Source organism: Neofelis nebulosa, chromosome X (genome assembly GCF_028018385.1).
Source record: "Neofelis nebulosa isolate mNeoNeb1 chromosome X, mNeoNeb1.pri, whole genome shotgun sequence".
In the NCBI taxonomy this organism is placed as follows: Eukaryota; Metazoa; Chordata; class Mammalia; order Carnivora; family Felidae; genus Neofelis; species Neofelis nebulosa.
The window spans coordinates 82,725,565-82,738,644 of record NC_080800.1 but is presented as its reverse complement, the minus strand read 5'-3'; the positions used below and the strand labels follow the sequence as shown (position 1 = coordinate 82,738,644).

Sequence of the window (13,080 nt, the reverse complement as noted above, 5' to 3'; positions counted from 1 at the left end):
AAGTCCAGTCGTCACTCGGCCCTCTTTCCAACTACAGGCTCTGTCAATGATATAAACAACGTGCAGAGGAAGCTCACTCTGGGAAAGGAAGAATGGCTGTGTGCCTGAGCGCAGCCCTGTGGAGGGTGGGTGTCTTCAGCCACTCCAAGGCCACCAGATCTGCCACTGAAGTTGGACCTAGGGGTGGAGGAAGGAAATGGGGCCTTGAGTCTCTTCCAATTTATTTCTTATGTTGATTAGCACAGAGAGACAGGAGAGTTATGGACATTCAGTGCTAAGTGGGAGAGGTAGATACTTAGCACACTCTGTCCTCATTTCACACTCTCTACAAAACTGAAGGTGCTACTAATCTCGTTTGCAGACACAGAACAGAAGTATGGAGAATGGGTGGGAAAGCTGAATGGGAGTGAGAGAGGCTAAGGAATCCCCAGACTGGCTCTTTATCTCTGCTGGACCCAAGCAGATCTCTACTACTTCATCCTACAGGTCTACTGGGGAAGTCTCCATACTCATACCAAACTTCACTGATCTGGAGTAATTTTCTCCTCCTTTCCTTGCTTCCAATGTTGACAAGACTTACAGCAGACCTACAGGCAGATCGATGGACAAATAAACAAACAAGAGGATATGGAAACTGATCTCTTGCTTAAAAGATCTTGGTCCCTGGTCTCTGTATTTGTAGTTTGTCTAGTATTTGCCTCCTTCTGGTCCCATAATCCCATTGCCCTAATTCAGGACTGACCCTCCTCCTCCCTGTTGCCCACCATTTTCTTGATCAGTGACTGCCCTTGCATTTCTTTTTTTTTTTTTTTTTTTTTTGTTAGACGCCCTTGCATTTCTGTCATTCAAAATTGGCCTGGGTGAATCATAAGAATAGGAAAAGAAAGTGGGAAATAAGAAAAACAAGCAACTTCCTATACCCCCAAAGCTTTCAAAGACTCCCAACTACATCAGCAGAGGACCAAACAATGATTACTAAACTGGAGAACAAAAGAGAATAGAATTATCTAGTCTCAATCGTCTTCTGTCCCTCTACCCTCACACCAATTGTAACAGACACAGGGCATGTTTCTCTTCATTATTTTCTAGGTTCAAGTTGGGTTGTGACTTGCAAATCTTCACAACTGAGAGTTCCACAGACCTGGTGATGGTTCTGTACACAGAGATTCACAAATGCAGAGATAAATAAAAGGAAACACAGGAGACAATGAAGACTGGGTCCTTGGTAGAGATCAGCACCTGAAATCTGTATCCCTTCTGGATACAGGTACCTATTTGCCAAAATTTTCTGCACCTCTCCTTCTTCTCCCTCCCTCCAAGTTCCTCTGCTCCATTCCAAAAGTCTGACAATTTCCATGCACAGACAACTCAAATATCCCTGCAAGATAGTGGTGGTGATAGTAGAGATGGAAGGCTCAGACAAGCCATGGAAGTTGTTTGGAAGTCAATGAAAAGTATGATTTCCAAATTTCAGGTAAGCTCTTATGTTTCCTTCCTTTTCCTAAAGCCTATCATTTTCTGCAACACAACAGGAGCAAGGGAGGACTGTCTAGAAAGCATGCAGAAAGGAGATCTGGAGTGTCCCCTAGACTCCTACCTACTCTAGTCTTAGCCATCTACCAACTCCAAGCACTGCCCACCCAGGAGAAATCAGGCCAAGTTTCCTTTTCTTATCCCCTTCCTTTGTGGTCCACGGGCCTCTACAGATCTTTACACAAACATGCTATACCAAAAACTTAAGAACAGGCCTACACATATAAACACAGGTTACACCCAAAGACCAAATGAAAAGACAGTTGGAGAGACTTGATTATTAATAATTAGACTAGTAACCAGTACATGAAACGATATTCTAATCTAATCCAGGGTCATGATTATCAAACAGTTACAACTTCTTTTCACACTCTCTCCCTCCCAGGGTTCCCCGAACAACCGTTCTCACCGGCAGCAGCCGCCCCTCCTGCTATCATGTAAATCGCCATTTCTCTCCTAGAAGCTGCTACTATACTCCTTTACCTTCCCAAACACGGGATTAGTGTTTGGAAATCGAGCTAGCAAGAAGCAGATCATTTTAAATTTATAGTTGTGTGCCACTCAAATTACCCCTGACCCCTCCCCCTCACCGCTGGCGCCCTAGACCAGGTCACGTATCCCACATTCCTCTGATACCCATCTCCACACTCCCAAGTGATTCCCGCCTTCTCACTGACCTGCTTTGCTCGGATCAGAGGGAGTTTTCTTATTTCCTTGCCTCAAGGGGGTGCCGTGATCTATAGAAAGAGGGACGGACAGTCAGATGGACACGAGGACACGAGACAATGGCGGCGACTATGTTTGGGGGCTGGCCCGGCACCTGGGATTTAGGACGCGCGATACCTGCTTCGTCAGAGTAAAAGCTGTAATTGGCAAACGATTGTTACTTTTCGGTATATCCTTTCCTCCCGTCCCCAACACTCCTCTGGGACGCACGCGTAGAGACTTAGTAACAGCTACCTTTTCCTCTGCAGACTTTGGCCACGTCGCCAGTACCAAAAGCGGCAGCGGGAGGAGCTAGAGCGTAGTGTAAGGGGATCCGGCTTTATGTAGGCGGAATGATACCAAGCTTTGCATACCTCCACTTCGCCCTCTGTCGGTGAGCTCCACCCTGGCTATTTCTCCTGGGAAGTGCAGGGGCAGCATCTGGTTATAGAGGAAGCAGCGCTGGACGGAGAGAAGGAAGCCAATATCAAAGGGTCTCGGCATTAGTTCCCTTCTTTCAAGATCTCCCCCACCAGGCCTACATTTTTTTTTCTTGAACTGAAACGCATGCGACTTTTGGGGGTCACTTTGCTCTGGCCCAATCTTGCGGAAGGATACCAGAGTGTTGTGTTTACACATTTAACCTTTCCAAAGTCCTAGGCCCACCTAAATAGGTGGGTTGGGGGAGGGGACCAAGATAAAAGAGTCTGGAAAGAAGTTCAAGACTGAGAGAAGGGAGTGCATTCTAATCTGTTCTAAAGCTGTGTCCCCTCTATGAGAGAAGTCCCTCCAAACTGCCATTCCAAGCATTTAATTCTGTGCACGAATTGGGCTACTGTGGGATTGGCTTCTAGAAAACTACTGTGGTCTAACCTGTGTTCAATATCAAACACCTTAGGCTTTCATTGCTTCTCTCCCCTAAGTCTCTCATCTTTATTACTTACCATGTTTCTTGCACTGAAGTAGTCGAATGTAAGGTGGGGTAAAGATATAGGGAAAACAGTGATGGAGGGAGAGAAGCATATTAATACCAAACTACCCCTGTGTGTATCTGTCTCATTCTCAAGCTCTGCCTCCCCTCCTCATGTTCACGATATTTCGTACATCTAAATATGCATGGGCCTGAGCATGGGCAAGAGGAAAACAACTCTGTTCTCATGAAAGAGGATTAATATTCAAGTAACTTTGTACCCATAAATTACCCGTGCTGGAGGTTCTAGGGTGGCCTTCCTAAGTTTTTTCATTGTTCATGGGGCCATGGAAAGGAAGAAAGTGGGAGGGGGCTCCCACGGAGGCCTCATCACTGTCTTCTAAAGGAGAACAGATCTTGACCTCTAACTCAAAGAAATGAACCACTAGTCTGTGCCCAGAGTCATTCTTTCTACCACACTGTTGTTTTTTTGTTCTCATTCGAAATGGTAGCACACTGTGCCATTTCCAGGTCCCCACAGTTGCGCAAGAAAAAAGACTTGTCCCTGTAAGGATCCAGACGAGTCATGCACTCCTCCCTATCTGTCACCTCACAGCCAGGTGTCAGGCACTAGGTAGAGCCAGCTCTGGATTCTCTTACATGCTCCTCTCTGAGGAAAAGGGACACTACTCATGCACTTCCCAAGGTAGATCCTAGCTGCTTTCATGACTCCTTTTCTTTTACCACTACCTTCTGCCTGATGAATGCATATGCTCTTTCTCCCTGACTATATATATATATTTCCTTGAATTTCCACTCTGAGTAGTATCAGGAGGGAATTTGAATTAGACTGTAATTCAAATTACATGAATTCAAACCCATGAAGGAAGGGCCACTTTCTCAGTCTTTTTTTTCCCCTGTTCTCAGGCTTGTTCACCACTGTATCCTCAGTGCCATACATGGAAGACAAAGTAGTCAGTTAATAGTTGAAGGGGGTGAAGGCCATTGAATCATGAGAATTCCATGGTATCTTCTGTTGGTTGTAGATCAATGGCTGTCTATAAGTGTCTTTGTCTTTGATGTCTGTAACCCCAGGGCTTAGCCCAGAGTTTGCCACACAGGAGATGCTTTATATGTAATTTTTCTATGGAGGAAGAAAGCAAGGGTTTACCAAAATATATTTTAGAAAGAAACCTGGGCATCTTCATATCTTATATTGTAATTATATTTGGAAGATACATATAATTTGGATTTGGTATTAGTGGTTTGTTATTATTTTTTTGTCTTCTATTCATGTTTAGAATTATGCCTTACTAAGCTCCCTAGTATATAGCAAACCCCAATGAATTTATAAAGAAAATATAATGACCAACATCCCGATAGAAAAATAGGCAAATAAATGAACAGACTGTTCATTAAAAAGACAAGTCTATGTTTATTAAGTATATGAGAAAATATTAATCTCACTGGTAATCTAAGTGCAAATTATAATTATAATGATATATTGTTTTTCATCTATCATATTGGCAAAGAACAAAAAATTTGGAAACAAACTGTATTGGAGAAGAGGTGAGAAAACTGGCATTCCTATACATTATTAGTTGTAGTATAAATCGTTACACCCTCTGTGAAGGTTATTTGGCAATGTTTATCAAAATACTAATGTACATAACAATTGACCAGCAATTATACTTTAATAAACTATCCTAAAGTATTATTTGTACATTGAAAAATGCTATATGTATAAGGATATTCATTGCAGAATTGTCTTTAATTGTAAAAGATTGGAAATTTTTGAAATAATCATAAATAGGGGAAGGTTAAATAAATTTTAGTGTATCTCCATGCAACATGCAGCTGTTAAAAAGAACGAGCAGCTCTATCTACGTATACTGATACAGGAATGATGTCCAAAACACATTTTTAAGTGAAGAAAGCAAGATACATAACAATGTTTAGTGTGCCATCATTTGTTTAATATTTTATTTTATTATATATATGCATATAATGAATATCTCTGTTAATATCAACAAGTAACTGGTAATAGGGCTTGTTTTTTTTTTTGTTTTTGTTTTTGTTTTTGTTTTTGTTTTTGTTTTTTTGGAGGATAACCTATTGGCAGACAAAGATGTGAAGTACACTTGATGACTTATGTGTATGAACTTCTGTGCTTTTTGAATTTTGAACCTCATGTTTGTATTAACTATTAAAAATTGTAATTTAAGTAAAATATTCCTTAGCATCTGAGGATATTTAAAAACTCAAACCACACGTTCTTAGAAATGCTAAACTCCTCAGGCCTACATACCTGGACTCTAAGCTGGGCCACCATGTCGGTAAAAGACAATAAGAGAGTCCTTTTTGTTTGTTTAGGAATGTTTCCAATTCTGTAATAGCATTAATGAGGGTAGATGGCTTACCCTCCGGATTTGAAGGACAAGCTTGTTCCAAGAATCCTTTATCTACACACTTCTCCTGTGCAATTCACAATCTAGTTTACTAAGTCCATAATAAATGATGTTCTAGTACTAATACTACTACTAAAGATAATGCTTTCCATTTAGAAGATTGTGTTTGAATCCTTACAGAAATGTGATGTGAAACAGAATTCTTGATACTCATAAAACACCCAAGGAGTAGAAAGGGTAGCTATTGAAAATAATGATTATGGGAGCTATGCTTTATATTTCATAGGCATCTTTATTGTTTTGGAGAGGTTCCAGATTTGGGCCCTTTCATTGGAGGAAACAGAGAACAGTGAGATAATAGTTCTCATGATCATACTTTTAATTGAATTCATACGTTGCTTTAGAAATGTCCCATATTCTGAAAATGATTTAGTTTCTTTTCTATTGCATCATTTTCTATTGAAATTGCCAGGAATGTCTGTTTTACACATGCTTTAATTTATTTTTTATTACCTAAGTTATATATGTTCACAGTTGAAAACCTAGTAATTATATGAAAATTAAAAGAAAAAGATACTGCATTTCCTAACACTGATAAATACTCCTAACATTTTGGTATATATCCTTCCAGACTTTTAGAAATGCAAATATGTGTATATATATTTACACACCACCCCCCAACACACACACATCTTCAAAAAAAAAAAAGATTTCATTATACTTATCTCATTGTAATAAATTATCTTTCCAGCAACATAAAACATTCTGTTATTTCTCCCATTTTAAAAACATACTATCTTGAGACCTCTCTTTCCCCGACGCTTGTGCCTCCACCATTTCTTGCTTCAAAGATTTTTCTACTTGTTTATTTATAGTATTATTTCAATTTTCTTTCTTGAAATTATGTTTAGGAAAATTTTAATGACATAAGGAAAATTCTTCTGAAATGATGCCAAGTGAAAAAATATATATATTCTCTAAAACAATTTCATCCAGAATATAAATTATAAAAAGAAATAATATGTGCAAAGAAAAGCAAAAAATCAGCAGTAGTGATTGTATTTACGGTTTCGATTATGTGAGATTTCTCACCATAATTTTATATCCTTCTGTATTCCCCACATTTCTACAATAAGTATGTTATATTCATGAAAAAGTCAGTATTATTTTTTAAAGGACCCCACTGTGGATTTTTTTAAATTGTGGAAAAATACAGACAACATAACATTTAACATTTTAAGCATTTTAAAGTATACAATTCAGTGCCATTAAGTACATCCAAAATGTTGTACAACCATCATCATTATCTAGTTTCAGAAATTATTCAGAAACCTCATGCCACTAATCACTCACTACCATTCCTCCCCCACCCAGCTTCTGGCAACCACTAATCTGCTTTCTGTTGCTGTGGCTCACCTATTCTGGATATTTCATTTAAAAAAAAACTGAGAACAAACTGAGGGTTGATGGGGGGAGGGTGGGTGATGGGTATTGAGGAGGGCACCTTTTGGGATGAGCACTGGGTGTTGTATGGAAACCAATTTGACAATAAATTTCATATATTGAAAAAAAATAAATAAATGACTTTTTTCATTTTCCAAAATGTTTTCAAGGTTAATCCATGTTTTAGCTATTTTTTATTGTGGAAAATGTCCTATAACATAAAATTCACCTTTTTAACAATTTTAAAGTGTACAATTAGTTGCATATAGTACAATAAAGTTTTGTACAATCATCACCACTATCTAGTTCCAGAACGTTTTCATCACTCCAAAAGCAGACCCCATATCTATTAAGCAGTCATGCCCCATTTCCTCCTTTTCCTAGCCCCTGGCAAACACTAAAATATACTTTCTATATCTATGGATTATTCTGGATATTTCATATAAATGGAATCATACAATATGTGGTCCTTTGTGACTTACTTCATTTAGAGTAACTTTTTCACAGTTCATTCATGTTGTAGCATATACCAATACTTCATTTTGCATGGCTAAATAATATTCCACTGCAGGTATATACCATGTTTTGTTTATCCATTTATCTGTGAATGTGCATTTGGGTTGTTTCCTCCTTTTCACTATTGTGAATAAAGCTGCAGTGAACATTGTTGCATAAATATCTGTTTGAGTCTGTGCTTTCAATTCTTTGGGACATATACATAGAAACAGAATTGCTGGATCATATGGTAACTCTATGTTTAATTTTTTTAAATATACTTTATTGTCAAATTGGCTAACATACAGTGTGTAAAGTGTGCTCTTAGTTTTTGGGGTAGATTCCCATGGTTCATAACTTACATACAACACCCAGTGCTCATCCCAACAAGTGTCCTCCTCAATGCCCATCACCAATTTCCCCTTCTCCCCCAACTCCCCATCCACCCTCAGTTTTCTCTCTGTATTTAAGAGTCTATTATGGTTTGCCTCCCTCCCTTTCTGTTTGACTATTTTTTCCCCTTCCCTTTCCCCATGGTCTTCTGTTAAGTTTCTCAAGATCCACATAAAAATGAAAACATATGGTATCTTTCCTTCTCTGACTGACTTATTTCACTCAGCATAATACCTTCCAGTTCAATCCACATTGCTGCAAGTGGGATGATTTCATTCTTTCGCATTGCCAAGTAGTATTCCATTGTATATATAAACCACATCTTATTTATCCATTCATCAGTTGATAGACACTCAGGCTCTTTCCATAATTGGGTTATTGTTGAAAGCACTGCTATAAACATTGGGGTACATGTGCCCCTATGAATCAGCACTCCTGTATCCCTTGGGTAAATTCCTAGTAGTGCTACTGCTGGGTCATAGGGTATTTCTATTTTTAATTTTTTGAGGAACCTCCACACTGTTTTCCAGAGCTGCTGCACCATTTACATTTCCACCAACAGTGCAAGAGGGTTCCCATTTCTCCACATCCTGGCCAGCATCTGTAATTTACTGAGTTGTCCATTTTAGTCCCTAACCAGTGTGAGGTGGTATCTCAGTGTGTTTTTGATTTGTATTTCCCTGATGAGGAGTGACGCTGAGCATCTTTTCATGTGTCTATTTGCCACCTGGATGTCTTCTTTGGAAAGGTGGCTATTCATGTCTTCTGCCCATTTCTTCACTGGATTATTTGTTTTTTGGGGTGTTGAGTTTGGTAAGTTCTTTATAGATTTTGGATACTAACCCTTTATTCAATATATCATTTGCAAATATCTTTTCCCATTTCTGTCAGTTGCCTTTTAGTTTTGTTGATTGTTTCTTTTGGCGTGCAGAAGCTTTTTATCTTGATGAGGTCCCAATAGTTCATTTTTGCTTTTAATCCCCTTGCCTTTGGAGATGTTTCAAGCAAGAAATTGCTGCAGCTGAGGTCAGAGATGTTGCCTGCTTTCTCCTCTAGGGTTTTGATGGTTTCCTGTCTCACATTTAGGTCTTTCATCCATTTTGAGTTTGTTTTTGTGTATGGTATAAGACATTGGTCTAGTTTAAATCTTCTGCATGTTGCTGTCCAGTTCTCCCAGCACCATTTGTTAAAGAGACTATTTTTTTTCCATTGGATACTCTTCCCTGCTTTGTCAGAGATTCATTGGCCATATATTTTTGGGTCCAATTCTGGGGTCTCTATTCTATCCCATTGGTCTATGTGTCTGTTATTGTGCCAATACCATGCTGTCTTGATGATTACAGCTTTGTAGTAGAGGCTAAATTCTAGGATTGTGATGCCTCCAGTTTTGGTTTTCTTCTTCAATATTACTTTGGCTATTCAGAGTCTTCTGTGGTTTCATACAAATTTTAGGATTGTTTGTTCTAGCTTTGAGAAGAATGTCAGTGCAATTTTGATTGATATTGCAATGAATGTGTAGATTGCCTTGGGTAGTATTGACGTTTTGACAATATTTATTCTTCCAAACCATGAGCATGGAATGTTTTTCCATTTCTTTGTGTCTTCTTCAATTTCCTTCATAAATTTTCTATAGTTTCAGCATACAGATCTTTTATATCTTGGGTTAGGTTTATTCCTAAGTATTTTATGGTCTTGGTGCAATTGTAAATGGGATCAGTTTCTTTATTTCTCTTTCTGTTCCTTACTTAATGGTGTATAAAAATGCAACAGACTTCTGTATATTGATTTTGTCCCCTTCGACTTTGCTGAATTCATGCATCAGTTCTAGCAGCCTTTTGGTGGAGTCTTCTGGGTTTTCCATATAGAGTATCACATCGTCTGTGAAAAAATGAAAGTTTGACTTCTTCTTTGCCAATGTTGATGCCTTTTATTTCATTTTCTTGTCTTATTACTGATTCTAGGACTTCCAACACTATGTTAAACAACAGTGGTGAGAGTGGATATCCCTGTTGTATTCCTGATCTCAGGAGGAAAGCTCTCAGTTTTTCCCCATTGATGGTGATGTTAGCTGTGGGGTTTTCATATATGGCTTTTATGATGTTTAGGTACATTCCTTCTATCCCGACTTTCTAGAGGGTTTTTGTTAAGAAATGATGCTATATTTGTCAAATGCGTTTTCTGCATCTATTGACAGGATCATATGGTTCTTATCTTTTCTTTTATTAATATGATGTATCACATTGATTGATTTGAAATCACTGAACCAGCAATGCAACCCAGGAATGAATCCCATTTGATCATGGTGAATAATTCTTTTTATATGCTGTTGAATTTGATTTACTAGTATCTCATTGCAGAGTTTTGCATCCATGTTCATCAGGGATATTGACTTTTTTGTGGGGTGTCTGTCTAGCTTGGGAATGAAGGTAATGGGGGCTTCATAGTATGAGTCCATAAGTTTTACTGCCATTTCTATTTTTTGGAACAATTTGAGAAGAATAGGTATTAGCTCTGCTTTAAATGTCTGGTAGAATTTCGCAGGGAAGCCATCTGGCTCAGGACTCTTATTCGTTGGGAGATTTTTGATAACTGATTCAATTTGTTCACTAGTTATGCGTCTGCTCGCATTTTCTATTTCTTCCTGTTTGAGTTTTGACAGTGTGTGTGTGTCTAGGAATTTGTTCATTTCTTCCAGGTTGTCCAGTTTGTTGACAAATAATTTTTCATCATATTCTCTGATAATTACTTATATTCCTGAGGGATTGGTTGTGATAAATCAATTTTCATTCATGATTTTACCTATTTGGGTCCTGTCTCTTTTTTTTTTGAGAAGTCTGGTTAGGGGTTTATCAATTTTGTTGATTTTTTCAAAAAACCATCTCCTGGTTTCATTGACTTGTTCTACTGTTTTGGGTTTGTTTGTTTGTTTGTTTGTTGTTGTATAGTGTTTATTTCTGCTCTTATCTTTATTATTTCTGCTTCTAGTTCTTTTAGGTGTGCTGTTGGATTTTGTATTTGGGATTTTTCTTGTTTCTTGAGATAGGTCTGGATTGCAATGCATTTTCCTCTTGAAACTGCTTTTGCTGCATCCCAAAAGGTTTGGATTGTTGTGTTTTCAATTTCATTTGTTTCCATATGTTTTTTTTTTAATTTCTTCCCTAATTGCCTGATCAACTCATTCATTCTTTAGTAGGATATTCTTTAACCTCCAGGCCTTTGGAGGTTTTCCAAACTTTTTCCTGTGGTTGATTTCAACTTCCATAGCACTGTGATCTGAAAATGTGCATGATATGATCTCAATTCTTTTATATTTGGTAAGGGCTGTTTTGTTACCCAGTATGTGATCTATCTTGGAGAACATTCCATATGCACTTGAGAAGAATGTGTATTCTGCTTCTTTAGGATGAAAATTTCTGAATATATCTGTCAAGTCCATCTGGCCCAGTGTATCATTTGGGGCCATTGTTTCTTTATTGATTCTCTGTCTAGATGATCTGTCCATTGCTATAAGTGGAGTATTAAAGTCACCAGCAATTACCACATTCTTACCAATAAGGTTGCTTATGTTTGTGATTAATTGTTTTATATATTTGGGTGCTTTTGTATCTGGTGCATAAACATTTATAATTGTTAGCTCTACTTGATGGATAGACCCTGTAATTATTATATAATGCCCTTCTTCATCTCTTGTTACAGCCTTTAATTTAAAGTCTAGTTTGTCTGATGTAAGTATGGCTACTCCAGCTTTCTTTTGACTTCCAGTAGCACGATATATGGTTCTCCATCCCCTCACTTTCAATCTGAAGGTGTCCTCAGGTCTAAAATGGGTCTCTTGTAGACAGCAAATAGATGGGTCTTGTTTTTTTGTATTCATTCTGACACCCTACGTCTTTTGGTTGGAGCCTTTAATCCATTTACATTCAGTGTTATTATTGAAAGATAATGGATTTAGAGTCATTGTGTTATCTGTAGGTTTCATGCTTATAGTCATGTCTCTGGTCCCTTGTGGTCTTTGCAACACTCACAGAGTCCCCCCTTAGGATCTATTGTAGGGATAGTTTAGTGGTGATGAATTCCTTCAGTTTTTGTCTGGGAAAATCTTTATCTCTGCTTCTATTCTGAATGACCGTCTTACTGAATAAAGGATTCTTGGCTGCATATTTTTCCTGTTCATCACATTGAAAATTTCCTGCCACTCCTTTCTGGACTGCCAAGTTCCAGTAGATAGGTGTGCTACTTTTCTTATGTGTCTACTCTTGTAGGTTAAGGCCCATTTGTCCCTAGCTGATTTCAGAATTCTCTCTTTATCTTTGTTCTTTGCCAGTTTCACTATGATATGCCATGCAGAAGATTGTCTCAAGTTACATCTGAAGTGAGTTCTCTGTGCCTCCTGGATTTCAATGTATGTTTCCTTCCCCAGATTGGGGAAGTTCTCAACTATGATTTATTCAAGTACACCTTCAGCCCCCTTTTCTCTCTCTCTTCTTGTTCTGGAACTCCTATGATGCAGATATTATTCCGTTTCATTGAATCATTTAGTTCTCTAACTCTCCCCTCATGGTCCAGATTTTTTTTTTTATCTCTCGTTTTCTCAGCTTCATCTTTTTCCATAATTTTATCTTCTATTTCACTGATTCTCCTGTCTGCCTCTTTAATCCTCACTATCACCGCCTTTGGTTTATTTTGCATCTCATTTACAGCCTTTTTTAATCATCATGACTGTTTTTTAATTCTTTGATCTCTGCAGCAATAGATTCTCTGCTGTCTTCTATGCTTTTTCAAGCCCAGCGATTAATCTTATGATTATTATTCTAAATTCATTTTGAGTTATATTGTTTATATCTGTTTTGATCAATTCTTTAGCTGTCATTTCTTTGTGGAATTTCTTTCGAGGAGAATTGTTCCATTTCATAATTTTGGCTAGTTTTCTGTCTCTATGTGTTCTAAAAGCTTTTTATGTTCCCTGCACCTGTGAGCACTACTATATTAAAGAGGGGTCATACACTGTCCAGGACCTGGCCCTTCAAGAAGTGTTTTTTGGAGTGTGTTACTTGTTCTCTGTTGTTGTGACTTTGGTTACTTTTATCTCCCTACTCATGGTGATGTTTTTGACCCTCCACCAGGTGTGCTTTGATTTGTTCTTTGAAGTACCCCTGGGAAGGAAGACAAACAAACCAGCAAAAAACAAAAAAG

General features: G+C 38.0%; 1 protein-coding gene across 3 annotated transcripts in view; it reads right to left on the bottom strand.

The window, feature by feature from the left end:
• Positions 1-2,738, bottom strand: part of GPRASP1 (G protein-coupled receptor associated sorting protein 1) — a 42,623-nt gene extending 39,885 nt beyond the window's left edge. The window contains exons 1-3 of one of the 3 annotated variants that reach the window (XM_058712675.1): positions 2,494-2,737; positions 2,211-2,270; positions 78-177 (exon numbers count right to left, since the gene is read on the bottom strand). The gene's annotated coding sequence lies outside the window, so the exon portion shown is untranslated. The other 2 variants (XM_058712676.1, XM_058712678.1) reach the window with 2 other exon arrangements.
• Positions 2,739-13,080: the final 10,342 nt, after the last annotated feature.